The 17,141-nt window shown below is 44.3% G+C and overlaps 1 long non-coding RNA gene across 1 annotated transcript; it reads right to left on the bottom strand.

Annotated features, from left to right (window-relative positions):
• Nucleotides 1–10,270: 10,270 nt before the first annotated feature.
• LOC109742227 (uncharacterized) lies at nt 10,271–17,102 on the bottom strand. The gene is made up of 7 exons (XR_012187932.1): nt 17,047–17,102; nt 16,120–16,865; nt 15,990–16,047; nt 15,524–15,748; nt 14,391–14,545; nt 14,038–14,209; nt 10,271–10,597 (listed from the first exon to the last, which is right to left on the bottom strand). It is a non-coding gene; the product is annotated as an uncharacterized lncRNA (long non-coding RNA).
• Nucleotides 17,103–17,141: the final 39 nt, after the last annotated feature.

The raw sequence follows: 17,141 nt of genomic DNA, 5'->3' as shown, positions 1-17,141 counted from the left end.
AAGCCTCTACTAGACTAGCTCGTTGATCAAAGATGGTTAAGGTTTCCTAACCATAGACATGTATTGTCATTTGATAGCGGGATCACATCATTAGGAGAATGATGTCATGGACAAGACCCATCCATTAGCTTAGCATAATGATCGTTCAAGTTTTATTGCTATTATTTTCTTCATGTCAAATACATATTCCTTCGACTATGAGATTATGCAACTCCCGGATACCGGAGGAATACCTTGTGTGCTATCAAACGTCACAACGTAACTGGGTGATCATAAAGATGTTCTACATGTATCTCCGAAAGTGTTTGTTGGGTTGGCATAGAACGAGATTAGGATTTGTCACTCCGAGTATCGGAGAGGTGTCTCTGGGCCCTCTCGGTAATGCACATCATAAGAAGCCTTGCAAGCAAAGTAACTAATGAATTAGTTGCAGGATGATGTATTACGAAACAAGTAAAGAGACTTGTCAGTAACGAGATTGAACTAGGTATGTGGATACCGACGATCGAATCTGGGGCAAGTAACATACCGATGACAAAGGGAATAACGTATGTTGTCATAACGGTTCGACCAATAAAGATCTTCGTAGAATATGTAGGAGCCAATATGAGCATCCAGGTTCCTCTATTGGTTATTGACCGGAGAGGTGTCTCGGTCATGTCTACATAGTTCTCGACCCCGTAGGGTCCGCACGCTTAATGTTCGATGACGATATTGTATTATATGAGTTATGTGATTTGGTGACCGAATGTTGTTCGGAGTCCCGGATGAGATCACGGCCATGAAGAGGAGTCTCGAAATGGTCGAGAGACAAAGATTGATATATAGGACGATGGTATTCGGACACCGAAAGTGTTCTGGAGGGTACTGGCTACATATCGGGTCACCGGAAGGGGTTCCGGACACCCCTGGCAAAAGATATGGGCCTTATGGGCCAAGAGGGGAAAAGCACCAGCCACAAGGGGCTGGTGTGCCCCCCATATGGGCCGGCCAAGAAGGAGAAGGAAAGAAGGGGAGGGAAAGGAAAAAAGACGGAATAGGATTCCCCCTTCCTTCCATCTCCCCCTCTCTTTCCTTCCCCCTCCGGCGGATAAGGAAAGGGGGGGGCGCCGGCCATAGGAAGGCCCCAAGTAGGATTCAGCCTACTTGGCCGCCTCCTTGGCTGCCTCCTCTCTCCCCACCACCTATATATATGTGTGGGGGCGCCCCTAGCACATAGAACAACAATCGTTAGCCCTGTGTGGCGCCCCCTCCACAGTTTACGCCTCCAGTCATATCTTCGTAGTGCTTAGGCGAAGCCCTGCGCGGATCACTTCACCATCACCGTCACCACGCCGTCGTGCTGACGGAACTCATCTACTTCCTCGACACCTTGCTGGATCAAGAACGAGGGACGTCATCACGCTGAACGTGTGCAGAACTCAGAGGTGCCGTACGTTCGGTACTTGATCGGTAGGAGCTAGAAAAAGTTCGACTACATCAACCGCATTGTCAAACGCTTCCGCTTTTGATCTACGAGAGTACGTGGACACACTCTTCCCCTCGTTGCTATGCATCTCCTAGATAGATCTTGCGTGAGCGTAGATTTTTTTTTAAATTGCATGCTACGTTTCCCAACAATATGCACATGTCTGACACTGATCCTAGTCTTATATTTTATCCTCAACACCGTACTTTCTTCTTCTAAGTTTCTCGAACAAATGAAGGAAGTCTGCATAAGTCGACATGAATGCATTCTCGAGAGATACTGTATTTTGTATATGCAGTTGACTTAGTACAAAGAGGCCGGCGGGTCTAGAATTTGTCCCTAAGCAGCCAAGTCTGATATGACACTTTCAGCGTCACAAGAAGTATATTGGACTATAACTGAAAAAGGCATGCACAAACTTCGTCACATTTTGATGAAAAAGAACATCAGGAACGCATCAGCCCAATCAATTCAGTTGCCATGTAGTTCTTGTATTCTCATCTCATGGAGCTCATGGATGTACACTTAGCATCAACACATTAAACCTCCATTAACAGTAGCGGCATGGGCGCCTCCTCCTGCTATCCACGTCATCACAGGTACCGTAAAAAAAACGCGTTGGCTACCGCGCGTCTTCCCCGCGACCCCCGCCTCCTCTCTTGCCGCCGCTGCCGATGCCCGTGACCTAGCGTCTCCCCCGCGACCCCCGCCTCCTCTCCTGCCGCCGCCACCGGAGAAGCTCGCCTCCGCGCCAACAAGCCTCGGATCCGGGACGAGGAGGGGTGGATGAGACGGGGGAGGAGGAGGAGGAGAGTGTGGGGGCGTCTAGGGGGAGCGAGGGGTGAGAAGATGAGAGGGAGAGAGAGAAGAGGGGGGGTGTAGCAGGGCCGGACCGCCGTCCTCTTCCACTCCATCAACAGGCTTTCTCAATAGCAGGCCGCACCACCGCTCGAAAGCCGTCGGTCCTCTTCCACTCCATCAACAGTTAGTCAGTCAGCCGCCTCCCAATGAATAGCACACAGTTTGGATACTTCCTTGGGTCAATTCTCCTGTTTTTTCACTGTCATATTCATCAGCAATTTCAGCGGCAGGGAGTGCTTGCCGTAGTGGAAATGAAGCAAGAATTGGATGGAGCTCAGGATTTTGCTACTACCTTGCTAATAGCTTTGTGAGGTAATTTGGCTACCTATTTGTGTGTTTCTTTTCTGCTGTACCGATGTCTATTTTAATTTAGAAAATAGAAACATGAAGTGTGATTTAAGCATCTCAATAGCAGATGTTGTTAGCATGAACGTAATGTGTACCGTACCTACTGACAAGTGCAAGAGAGCTGTGCCTGTGTTCCATTGTTGCTGATGTAGTAGCTTTCAATTCGCAGGCATGTCACCATTTGCAAGTGCAAGAAGAAAGCACCGAGGAAAATCCACAAAGCCAAGAGGCAGAAGCATAAGCGCGACCTGCTCAATGATCTCTTCGGTGAACTTATCAAAATGCTAGGTGAGTTAAATAGGTGTGCATCAATCACTAGCCCCCTCGACACCTTACAAATTACGTCACAGCTAGCGTTGCTTCAGTGAAGCTGTCTCTTAATTTGGGGGGTCGTTTCCTTTTCCATGTGGTTATTTGGAATGTCAGAGTTGAGTGTGGGCATGTATGAATCTGGGTCATGTTGTTACCATCCATGTCCAATTGTCCAAGTCATGCTTTTGGGGTGAATATTGGGGTTCAGTATGTGTCATGGATTTCTTTAGTAGATCCCAATGAATGTTTATGCTGCTGAAAACGTGGATGACCTCATTTAAAATTAGTAACACCAGAAGACCTCTCGATGTTTGTTGACAATTCATTACATTATGCATACTTGTCAGCATATAAAACTGTGTAGTACCTGCATCCATTAATTCCAATCTTTTTCTAATCCATCTGTCTCAGCCACGCATCTTGCATCAAACTGTATGTGCCTTGGAGTATATTGATTCTTATATTGCACCCATTAGCGAAGAAATTGCGAAATGCTTACTATGCATGGTGATTATTTAATCATAGTAACATTTGCATGAAAAGGCACTTCAAATCAGGGCTAATTTTCAAGCCTGAATACCTTTTACTTAGAACAAAGTACTGGTACATCTTCTCTATTTTTAAATGTAGCCATCCCACTCTCCTTGGAAGCCCTGCTCCCCTGCTACATTTCCATGGTCACCGCCCCCAGGAACGGCTACAAGATGAAGCGACGCACAAGGTTTCTTCTCGCCTTCTTCTGGTTTTTCTCTTTGATATCCATTTGTTGCCTTGGGTATTTATTGATTCCTTCTCTCTCTGTGTGTGTGTGTGTATGAAGGTCATGCGCCTTTGCGCCTGGTGGGAACATCTACTGCATTAATAGAATGCCAAGCACAGGAAGAGGCTCCCCAAGATGATATATGTTTCTTCAGTTTACGCACATTTTTTAGAACTTTTTTCACCCAATGATAATTCATTACTGCTTGAACTCTCCATGGTCATACAATTTGGTTGGTGTCATGTTCTGAATGCATGGTGATATTGAGCACGTACAAGGCTCCGATTCAACCGCAATTTCCAGGGTAGTTGTTCTAGCAGGATATTGTATTTGTTACGGAAAACACGGATGAGTAATTACATGATATATTATTAATATTAAACTGTGTTGTTTGTGTTGTTTCTCTGAAACTAACTTGGCATTTCAGCTGTGGAAACTGATGTTCTAACCTTAGTTCCATAGATGAATCTTTGTTGTCTTTTTCAGAAAGGGAATATCTGGGGTATCTTTCTTTGTGGATTTATTCAATGAGTTTTCTACATTGTGCTGCATTGTTAAGAAAGAGTTTGATGATGCCACAAGAGCAAGAATTAAAAGTCATTTGTAGAACCATGTTTCCTCATGGCAGGAGGCGAGCAATACTTTACTATTACAATGTTCATTTTCAATACAATCAGAAGTATGACACTGATTGTCAATTGCGTGTTCATGCAGGTTGCGCGTTCATGCAATACTTTACCCATGAAATAGAAGAGTTGTGCAGGCGTGTGATTCAAGTTCTTCGTCGGAATGGACCCAACTCATTCAGTGAAGAAATTTCAAGGTTCTCTTTCGGAACTGGTTTGAGCTTCTATAAGTTCAATTTGAAGAACAGTATCACAGAATAAGGAATCATCAAAATAATGAGGTAACAGCAGAGGGTGAGTGGTGCAAAAAAGATTGATGACATGAGCTAAAAACAGGCAAGAGAATGTACAGAAAAGCCTTACTTTAGATTTAGCCAATAGAGCATGTGCCCTTCGCATAGCGATAATAACTTTTAGTAAAACAACATCACCGTTTTCATTCAGGGTATACAATATCTTACAAACAGTCAAGGATTCACCAACTCAGCAGTCAAGCATTAGATAGATAACAAAAAGGTAGCAATAACATGTGTGCAGAAGTACATTCCTACTCATCATGAGGGCAGGTGTCAAGAAGGAACTAAAGATACCCATAGCATTTCCCCACTTTAATCAATCTTAGTGGAACTGGGTAGTCATGTAAAGTAGTTTCACTTGGGGTGCATCCATCAGCCTCCTTAACTACATAATTGACAGTGGAGCTGAAACTTCCCCTCTTTTTTTAAGAATGCCGAGTCGGGTTCTTCTCCTACCAGTATCGAATAGAACGCAAAATCGAATTTCATTGCAGGAAATTAGGATTTCATGAGGGAGGAAAAGGGGGTGGAGAGTCGTGCAATGCATTGGTGGGATGAAGATCATAGAAGCGAATGCCTCTCGTAATGGATTGAAAAGTGCTCTGCTGCTTCAAATATCCTGACAATTCAAATACAAACTGCAGGCCTGTACTTACGGTCAGAGATGATGGGTGAACATTCCTTATTTCCAATAACAATACTTTCCACTTGAAGGAAGTTTCTTATTGGATTACATAATACTTCCAAATCATCTTCATTCTGGTCATAGCTATTCTGAGTTGTCATAGTCTTCAATGTTAGGCATCTAGGTGCCCTAAGCAGCTTGTCATTGACTGATGGATTTAGAAAACACATAGATTCCTGTTCCGCCTGTAGATAAAGTATAGTTAAGTAATTATGGAATTCCTCAGGAATTGTGTCCTGAAGTTTCCCACTTTCGAAGAAACTGGAAACCCATAATAGTTTCCTATGGTTATCCATGATCTCTTCTAGGTGCTTGGCAAACTCATACTCCCTTTGTGAAGTAATATAAGATCTTTTAGATCATTAAACTAGTGATCTAGAAAGTCTTATATTATTTTACAGATGGAGTCTTCTTTACCACTTATAAGCAACATACTCACCGAATCTACTCACGCTCATTTTGGAGTGATGAAGAATTGAGATGATAATGGAAATAAGATCCATGACATGTTGTTCCTAAGATGTGCGACTGATTGCAATGGAACAATAGGCGGATGCACAAGTTCTTACCGAAACAGAGGTAGCACGGTCTAGAACATGGGACACCAAACTGCAAGGGACATAGGAAGAATTATTGTGTGTTGAAACTGAGAGTTGAAAGGGCCGCTAGCAATTGGTCATGTATATCAGACACCTATCGCAAGCAATTGATACTGATAGAGTCCAAATACTACAGTCAACTGTGATTCAAATAATTCTAAGCTTAAAAGAACCTCGAATCCAACAACATTTTTCCGCGCACCATCTACTCGATTGTATGCCCATATGGATTGTTTGATCTCTTCTCCTCTGCAGACTGCAGGTGCAAGTCCCCCGCTCATTGAGGGCGTGGTCAGATTGCTTAATGAGTTCTTTTACTTTAGGGATTTTAAGATGACTACTCCTTGAGCACCATAGTTGATTGCTATTTATTTCAGATCAAATTCTCAATCAATTTTTCCTTCCAATTGAAATGAAATATTCGGCAAAATAGAATGATGTATATTGTGAGACTATGTACTGTAGGAGTTATTTGAGTAATGATGTGAAGGCAATGTATAAACTTGGTGAATTCACTTCAGTTTGCTGACACTGATATACCGCTATGTGTCCAGCAAGTGTGATTTGCAAGTCATATATAGTATGTATTCACAAACTTTTCTTTGTATTCCATTGTACTAAGTCGAACATCCATGAGCACAAATTTGGTTCTAATCAGGGATCACATATTTCATGCTTGCACTATAGTGTATTTCTCCATCTGTGCATCGTCAGTCTTGAGTACATGCTCTTGTGCCTGCCCAGCTTGCTCTGTTACTGAACTTGCCTTCTCTTCCTAAAGAGCAGACCTGATTTCCTTTATGTCCTTGAAGCAAATACCACAAGGTCAGCTTGAAAATTTTTAGGACACACAGAGCCAGAATGTAAATATGGGGTTTGACAGAAAGAGTACACACCGATTATAGGTGTTGTATTTTAGAAGCGAGCCCCTCTTTCACGCCCACAAGCTCCTGTAGGTAAATCAACCATCAGTCAACATACTTTTATATTCATTGCTTGGAACAACAAGCTGAATCAACTGAAATTACTCACGCTATGGCAGGTCTTGGTGAACAAGACTGCAAACTGCTGATAAAAAAGAAAATATCATGTTGTTACACACCCATTTATCTGTGGTGGATACACTACTGTGCAATTGATGCATCAGTCTCACTAAACGATGTTGTGCTGGATCTCATAGGATCACCTGCATTTTGTTGGACTTTCTATGAAGCTTACAAACTAGGATGACTTGTATTTATAGTGACTACAACAGATCACTAGCCCATGAGTTGTAGCCTCCGTCCCAAAATAACTGTCTCAACAGATCACTAGGCCGATTTTAGGTGCTGTCATTTAGGGTCCTAGTTTGATTATAAATTAAATCAAGGCTTGCTTACATAATATGAATGAATGGTGCAAAACCCATCATGCATCTAGTGGTAAATAATCTTTATTTTGCAAATAACATCTCTTATTGGGTGTTCTTCTCTGAATATAAACCTGATGACCCCTAAACCTATTTAGGATTGACAGATAGAGTACTGCATAGTGAGATTTCTGAGTGTGACGCGGAGAAACAAGTATGGTGTCTGATTATATGGTCATCATCACATTTGTCTGAAAATTTAATTGCAAACATGGTTACAAAGTTACAATATTCAAAATTGATTCCATAATCTAATTCATTTATCTATCTATTGCACTTCAACCTGTCGCTGCTTTGGAACTCTCTTTGCCATAAATGATCAATCTAGACCCGCGGACGTGCGTAAGCTAGATAAGTGCGCACATAAACGCTCAGGAGGCGTGCCAATGGCACGCCCCAACCACTAGTCAAATTAAAGAATACACCAACATGCAAAACGTGCCTGTAATAATATCTTAACTTGATACTCAATTCAGATTCATACCTGGCAACAAAAAAATGGATGTTGCTTTGTCTCATCTTCTCCACAGCGACATTTCTTCTTCTTCACCTCGTGCTCTTCCTTCCTCATCCCACCCATCGAGTCTCAGACCATCACAGCACCGGCCTTCTCCGCCCCAGCACGGCACCACCGCTGCCCCTGATTCTACACCCATGCGCCGACGCGCCAGCCACTCCACCTCACTCAGCGACGCGGCCGCCCCGCTCCCATCCTCACTGCCCGCAGCACGACGACGCTGGCAACCCTGCTCCTCCACCCACATGGCTTCAGCTCAACAGCGGGTTCCTATTATCTAGACAAATCCGGCCAGTGGGTTCTAGTGTGATGACCACACCACAGCCCTGACGGCACCCTGACACGGCATCATTCCTTCGATCGATGGGAGGGGCTGGGAACGAACAAAACGACCTAAGGACTCCCTTTTTATGAGTTGTGATGACCATACGGCCACACCACAGCCCTGGCGGCACCCTGACGGCTGACACATCATCATTCCTTCGATTGATGGGAGGGGCTGCGAATGAACGAAATGACTTACGGACTCCCTTTTTAAGAGTACTACGTAGAAGATAAGAGTAGATATTTGCTTGTAAATGACATGTTCCATTATTTGAGGAATAAAATCTGTTTGACGTAAAAAAACAAAAAACAAAAACTGATACGCCACGCCTCGTCTCTCGCCATGGAATCGAGGCTCCTGCGGGCCGCCATCGCAACTCGCACCGCTGCGGCAGCCGCTTCTCGCGCCGCTGCGATGGCCTCCCGCTCAGCGCGGGCAGCCCGTAACGCCCCCCTCGCATCTCGCGCCGCCGCGGCAGCCGCATCCCGCGCCACTGCGATGGCCTTCCGCTCAGCGCGTGCCGCCGCCGCCGCAGCCGAAGCCGCCGCTTCAGGTGTCATGGCTCCCCGCCCAACTCACACGAAGCCCCGCAACGACGGCCCCCCTCTTCGCTCATCTGACTACTTCACCAGCGACTATTACAAGCGCTTGCCAGGTAAACCGATCCCAGTATCCCACCATCTTCCTGGTGTAGGTGTCCCTTCTTTCAGCGACTAGACGCACCGAAGCCAATGGTCTTGTGATTCACAAACATAACAATCCCGATCGTATCATTAAAAGGCCCAACCGACTCTCTCTCTCTAAATAAATAAAGGACCAATCTATCCCTGGGCAACGATAAAGTGGGATGGCTATGTAGAAAAGAAGCGATCTCGCCGTATGGTCTTGGTCCTCTGGCACGACCGCCGGTCTTAAGCGCATCTGCTGGTTGTAATTCCGTTCCCGGTGTAGACCACTCTGGTGCCCTTTGGCCGCATTTGCCGGTTGTGATTCTGTTCCCGGTGTAGACCACTCTGGTGCCCTTTAGCGTCGTCGACATGGCAGCGGCGGTGCTGTTTTCCCTCTCTCTGTTCTGTTCAGCGGGAATCAGTGTGGCACCCTGTAGCATCATTAGATGGCGGCTTTCGTCCTCCTCTCTCTTTTCCGGCGAAGCAACTCCAATGTTGGTTGGGTATTTCAACCAATGATGGTCACGCCTCTGCTACTCATCCTCCTACCTTCAGACTTTCCATTTTTGCTTAACCCACCAGCTAATTTGACTAGTAAAATGCCCGTGCGTTGCTACGGGCTACAAGTAATCAAACAAATAATTAAGATTGTCTCCAACGTTAAAGCTCATATATCCTTCCCATGTCCGAAGGTGTTTGACATCAAACGGGTGCCCAGCCGGCACCCCAAAATTAAACCAGCTAGACAATTCAGCCTTCCCCAAATACATACCATATACGAAGGAGAAATATGGTTGTCCGGACTATTCATCATGTTATCTCCAACAAAAAGAGGGCCCAACACAAAAAAAATCCAACTCACGACACACCCTTTCCTTTTCCTGTCAGACCATTCCCTTCCTGGTCGATTTTATCGTAGCGTGACATTTCTCGATGGAGCCCTCTCATTTAAAACTGGATGACGCCCACCTCGCCTTCGCTAGCACCCTCTCTCCTTCATACCGAACTTCTCCATGGACCATCCAGGAGACCCTGCAAACCGCCCAACTCTCCACCCACATCCCTTCCTCTGTGTTCGTGTTGATCCGCCGCCTCCATGGAAGGGGAAGGAGGCATTGGCCGCCCACAACGCCTCCTAAGCCAAGAAGGCAGATCCAATGTTTCCTTAGCCACTGGACATCTTGTCACTGTATCCATTATTAATTCTTGAAGCAACCAACAAATGCATGTACCATTCTATACTAACTAAAACATTGTATGACTTTGATGTAAAAAAATGAACCGCTCGCTCAAGCAATTTGCTGCAAAGTCAGCTCTAATGAAATGCAATTTGCCAGATTTTCTAATGTAGGGAAATTATTCCGCTCATAGAACGATAATTGAACAGAACAAACCCCAACCCCAAATCACATCCATCGCATAATATAAGTAGGAGGCCCACATGTGTGTACAAAAAAAATTACAGAACAAGTGAAGATCCCACATAATCTCACGTCAATGACAGGCTTAGCTAAACTTTTGTAAAGAAAAATACTGCTGCTGACTACTTCAAGTAACCTACTACTGATGTATCAGATATAACTTTAAAAGGTTAATCTCAGTTTTACAACTTACTGTTGCGTCTAAAAATCAGTTCATCTCAATGCACACATGAAGTATGGTTTGCTTCCTAGTTCTTTCATGTTTATGCCTGATCACACTTTGATGCACAGATCCATCGTGAGCTATAAGAAGGCAATCATCAAGTTAGCAAATGGACCAAAAGTGAATTTATTCACATACTCAAACAACAGAAAATCAGAAACCATGACTGGAAACGCTTCCTACCATGATAGCAGACGTTTGTCAGACGAATCGCACACCGTCGGTGCTTCTTTCATCTCACGGCCGAGATTGCGTCCAAAATCCTTTGATTAGTTTCCAAAACAGCCTGATTTTCCACCCATAACTACTCCCGCATTAATCTCACCTGCCAAAGCCCACCCGTTCCCATCCCCGTCGCCTGCTCCGGAGCTCGCCAATCTCGTCCCCAGCCGCCCTGCCCTTGTTCTCGCCGCCATGAACCAGCCTCCCCAATTCCCATGAGACACAACTCACAGGTGCGTCGTCCCACACGATTGTGGTGGCCAGCATTAGCCACGTCGAGCATGACAAGCGAGCTCGCAGTCCATGGTCGTCCCGGTTATCTACACTTGCTTCGGATCCCCCGGCGTCCAAGGCCACCGTGGCGGAGCTTCGTCTCGGTTTTCGAACGAATCCATCATGCGAGGAACCTTGCTGGAGTCGCCCCCCATCTCCTCTGCAGGTAGCATCCTCATCTGACCTAGGTAATTCTGGGAAATCTTGATATAGCCCTCTCTGATTTCTAACATGTTTGTATGTCACCAGTGTTGTTTGATGAATTTTGTACACCTCCATTGTGTATTTGTATAACTCATTTATTATTTTGGCCACACCATTGTGTATTATATGACTGAATCAGAGTAATATTTCTGAATTTGGTATGTACATATGTACATGTGCTTCTCAATTTTGGCTGCAATATAAGTGAGAAGCGAGAAGATTTTTGTCGCTCTTTTTCCCCTCTTTGTTGTCTATGTTCAAAGTTGGTGAAGGGAGCACACGCTGCTGGTCGCGCGAATCCGCCATACCATCCTCATCCAACCTTTTCATGACTATCCTCGTTATATAGAAAGTATGTCGAGATTGCATCCGTACAATGCTTCCAGCTTTTCATGTTTCATACATACATATAGTACTACTACACCATTGCTGGTTAAACTCTGTTTCATTTATCATGCCAATGCTTCTACATTGAGTCCACTTTGCTTCGTACATATCAAACTTGTGCTTCTACGTCGTGTTCAGTTCTGCTTTCTGCCAATCCTTTGCACGTTCTTGTAGGCATCATGTTTTTATTTAATGAACAACTAAATCATGCTTCCTAAATTTCACACATATTATGGACAAGATGCATGTCACCGCTTGTCTTAATTTGAATGACTGTGCATAGATATTTTGCACCCCATTTTTCTTATATGTGCTTCCACTATGTAGAAATTATGTTGAGATTACATGAATACGATGTATCCAGTTTTCATGATTCAATTGTATCATAGTTGTGCTTCTTCATGGTGCATAGTTTGCTTCATATATGGACCATGGTTATGCTTCTTAATAGTGTATGGTTTGATTCATGTACTTAACAACTGTGCTTCTACACCTTGTTTAGTTTGCTTCATTTCCATGTTTCATATTATTTTGTAGGCGCCATGTTTGTACCCAAATCATACTACACATGCTTCCTAAATTCCTGCAGAACTAACTTGAGCGAAAGATCTTGCTTTACTGATTGTGAGCATGCCACGGTCGTCGATGGGGGCATGGCGTGCGACGTGAGATCAAGCATTTCATTGCTCATTGTTTTGTCATCGTGCTGCAAGCAAACAAGCAAGATGCACACTCGGCTGTCAAAGGTCAAGGGCAAGGGCATCGTACCCTCGATGGTGCTGGCCTCTCTGGTCCTCACCAACTCTTGTGGCTCGCGATGTCAAAACCCACAGATTTGTGGGACAAAAGAAGTCATCGAGGCTAGGCCGGACACGATGGATGGAGCAGAGCAGGGAGGGGCTTCGACAGGACCGTAGCTGCGGAGCGACATAGTAGGCAGGAATCCTACAAGCTATGTACAAAGCAACTAAACCTCTAGTAAGCCAAAAAACGGCGGTCATAACACATGGAGTCATACCTAAAAAAATAAAACAATACACATGAAACTGCTTTGAGAGAAAAAAATGACTGGATTATGAAGCATAGTTTGTAGTGTTGGAAGAATGATTTTCAGATGATGAAAGCAAAGCATATTTGTATTTCTTGGAATCACATCCCTAATATGCTTGATAATGGTTATTTTTATAGGAAGAATGTCTTATTTTGGTGGTGCAATCCTCTAGGTAGAAAACAAATATGTATTAACCGTAGCAAGTTTAGTTCACTATGGGCGCAAACTCATTGATAAACGGAAGCAAGTTTAATTTTGCATTACACTGGAAAAACATTTTTTATGATGTCAAAGAACATCCACACGAATGGAAGTAAATTTAAATAAAAATGGAATCAAGATGTGCTTCATGAGGAAGCAAATAGCCTCATGCGAAAATCAAGAACATGTACTCACGTGATTTCTGGAAGTAGTTTTCGCCCTGGTTTATGGAAGCACTCGTTAGGAAACAAACTTGGAAAGAATCAGGCGCCATGTTTCCATGATTTCGAGGGAACCATGCAAGGAAGTAATATTCGGGATGGAGAGAGACGCAGGGATGCAGGGCGTGCATTGCGGGAGCGATTAGGAAGCAGCAACAAATTAGGGATTGGAAGCATCTAATCAAACAAGCGGACTACCAGATCGAGCGTACGTCCGGCATCTGACCCAACGGCCTTGGACTGGTCTGATAGTTGCGAACTATCAGTAGTCTGATGGCTAGTGATGCCCGTGATGATATTGATACAATAAGGGAAATTAATTATGATGCATTTGTTCACAGCAAGAAAAATCAAGATTTCACCTTGCTATTTTAGGGACATTTGTTTTAAGAATTTTAAGCTACACGGAAGAATACGCCATCTAGTACATTTCATGAGGGTGTCAAATATAATACAAGTATGCATATAGTTGAGGCATCCAGGAAATCTCTTGCACTCTGAGACCAATAGAATTCATCTCAGTGTACTAATCAATAGTTAAAAATTAGCTAGAGATCATTTAGTGTACCAGATAAGTGGAAGTCAAACTAAATAAAAAAACATGAAAAATTAATAAAAACCATGACTATTCCTAGCAATTGATGATTCTATACAGGAAGATCTAGTGCATATCCCATTAGTAAATAATCTAGGCATACAGGTACAGAAGAGCCACAAGCCTGATTGGAGCTTTAGTTTAACATGAAGCAGTTGCTTACAGTCCAGAACATAGTGGCAAAATTGCACCAAGAACAGGATCTGACACTTGCATTGTGGTGTTTTTTCACTGTATATCTGACACACACACACTACATGCATTCTGCAGATAGGTGACTTACCAAGAGGTAGGTCACGAAATTACCTAGAGCTGCGAGGAAATGGAAATCAAATGAGGAGGGAGAAGAAAAAAAAGGATTTTTACCTTCTTCCAGCTGGTGGTGGTCTTGGTTCTTCAAGATTTCTTTTTCCGCAGTTGAGGTGCAGCTGCCGGCAGTATGATAAGAAAACTGTTGCTATTTCACTCTCACGAATTAAACTCACTTGTATGTCATCTCACTTATGCCAAATCATAAATCTTGGTATTGAATATCCTCCTGCATACAAAATCAAATGAAGTTAGACAAGAAAACGCCTGCTATTTCATGCAAATAATAAGAGGCGAATTACTCAGCAAGCAGTTTAATCCTGAGAGTGAACACAATATTGCAGTCTCATATGCTCACCAGATTGGTAAAACTTTACAAATCACATTAGAAAAGTACCATGGTAATTTACCTGACAGAGAAAGAGGTCAAGAAAATGCAGGATCAGCTCTCACCGGCTTATTAACCGCAAACTTTACAAAATCCAAAAAATATTTTTTTTAATATGATGCCCACGAACAATAATGGATCAAATGGTTGTATCTGATTCCGAACAAACTGAGGCCCCTGCCCAAACAACAAAAAAGGAGTTTCCTGATTCATTAATTTGATGCACCAAGTATAATCCAAATAGGAATATGTAGCACTAAAATTGATGAATGCCCAGAAGTGAACTGATACTTATCTATTTGGGAGAATTTTACTGTATTGATACTGAAACTTTGAGTTTCAGCCATCTGAGTGTTAGTCTAGACAAAGATCATGTAATTGGACCAGCTGCCTATGATACAAAGGCATTCTTTTAATGCAAGGTGGAAAACTGGGACTAAAATGATCCCTTAAATATCGATCTAGCCAGACCTAACAAGGAACCAAGTGCTTACTCAGAGGACCAAACTTTCGATATATTGACAATATATAGACATAAAACTAACTATACAAAATTAACCAGTGATACACGCAAGATAAAATTGGCAGCCAATTGCATTTTTATTTCAACAAGCACTTGGTATGTACATGGACCAGATGACTGAAAAAGGGTTTGCTGAAGCTCGTGAAAATGCACACTTGACGGGCCATTGGAAATATGAAAACTACCAAGTAGAATCGCATTTGAAAATAATTTTCACATGCACAGATTACTGGGAAAGAATGTCACTTCGCAGGGATGAAGACACGATAATCTGCATGTTTCGAAATTAAACAAAACAGCACCAGTGTTTATACCTAGAAATAAGATGAGAAAGTAATATCTTAATGATCGAAAAACAACTGATAGATATACATGTTCTCTCCTGGCAGGTATATACATGTAATGGTCAAATCTGCCATTGTTCAGATATAACAGATCTGCAGCTATATATACATGTTCTCTCCTGGCAGGTATATACATGTAATGGTCAAATCTGCCATTGTTCAGATATAACAGATCTGCAGCTATATATACATGTTCTCTAAAAGCATCTATACATGTAATGGTCAAGTAAATAAGATACGGAGGGTAAATATTAAGCGTAACCTTTTAGACATCTTTGAGTTGCTCACCATTAGCAAGGAAAGTGGAAGGTCCTTTTTGCTTGGAGTTTGGCGAGTAGCAGCGGAGGAGCTTCTTCTGTTGCATTTCACCTGTCCTATAAGATAATCTACCTGCAGAGGACATAACCCTTGTAGATAATCCCATGTACAGTCCCATAGAAGGAACAAATTCGGCAGAATATAAGTGAAAGCAGTTTGATGCAGATAGGAACTTCATGTTGCTTTTTCTTCCGTCTGCAACAAAAATATATTAACAGAATCAAAACAAATTTAATGCACACACGTGAAGACGCATGTCTATATTTTCTACTCTTGTTCTTTACAATTAGATAGCCATAAGTCCAGGGCAATGGAAAATGTAGACCTGAAGATATTTTCTACTCGGCAGAATATATTTTCTACTCTTGTTCTTTAGAATCAGACTGAACTCTGTATGCTACTTACTCATAAGTCCAGGGCAATGGAAAATGTAGACCTGATGTGTTGCAGAAATGCACATCGCCGTGCAGTTTTGTTTCCGCCATGTCCTATCTCTGAAGAAGAAAAGCTTGAGTTCTCACAGTGCAGTAAGCAAATCAGGAGGGTTCGGGATGAAGAAAACTCACCCCTTTGCGGTCGGTCGGATGGGGCGGAGCTCGCGTTTGGTGAAGACGTGATCCCCAGCGGCGGCAGCGAGGAGGAGGCGGAGATGGCCGGTTCCCGAGGGCCGGACGGGATCTGCAGCTCACTACACCCAGGGAGGAAGGATACCTTCCTGAATCCATCCATCCAGGCGGAGGCGGAGGCGACCTCGCGCGGGAAGTAGGCCGGGGCGGAGGCTCGCTGGGTTCGAGGGAGGGGCCAGGTGGGGGTCCGAACCGCCGGGGCACCTAGTGGAGGTGCTCGGCTGCTGCTGCGGTTGGGGCGGCGGCTGAGTCGCGGGAACCGGCAGTGAGGCAGGATCCGGTGCGCCTCCGGCAGATCTGGGTGGGGGGAGACCGGCGATGGGACCACTGGTCCCGTGGGCGGGGGTGGCGGGGCGGTGGCGCTCTGGGGAAGACGGCGGCAGCGGCGCGCTCGGGAAGATGGCGGCGGCAGCGGGGTGGTGGCGCTCCAGGGAAGAAGGAGGGTCCGGCGGCGCGCCGGTAGGAGGCGGGGATGACGGCGCGCCGAAAGGAGGCGGGGATGACGGCGCGCCGGAAGGAGGCGGGAGTGGTGGCGCACCGGTAGGAGGCAGCGGCGACGGGATCGGGGGGAGGTTGGGGATCGGACGAGGGGATTTTTTTTAGCGGGTCGGGCAATTCGGGGTGTGAGAAGAGGACAAAAAACCGATGGAAAAAAACGGACGAAAGTGGTGGAACGAAAATACCAACTGAGACATTAGGAGTAGAGATTCCAGTCATATTCGTATAGTTGGATTTGATAGTGGTTAAGGTATGCTGATTTGATTTGGTTACGTTAGCTAGGAGCCATGCCCCATGGGTGGGATTGAGTAATGGTATGCTGATTAACGTAGATCAATCCATCCGCGGCGGATTTGATAGTTGTATCACGTCCGCGGTATCGAGTAGCAGCAAGCTCCAGTGCAGATGGATATCTGAAGCGCCATCGTAGGCAACCAGAAGGTGCCCCTTGCTACCCTCAGTTA

The sequence above is a fragment of the Aegilops tauschii genome, chromosome 6 (genome assembly GCF_002575655.3).
Source record: "Aegilops tauschii subsp. strangulata cultivar AL8/78 chromosome 6, Aet v6.0, whole genome shotgun sequence".
In the NCBI taxonomy this organism is placed as follows: domain Eukaryota; kingdom Viridiplantae; phylum Streptophyta; class Magnoliopsida; order Poales; family Poaceae; genus Aegilops; species Aegilops tauschii.
The sequence above is the reverse complement of the archived record's forward strand: the minus strand, read 5'-3'. Positions and strand labels throughout refer to the sequence as shown.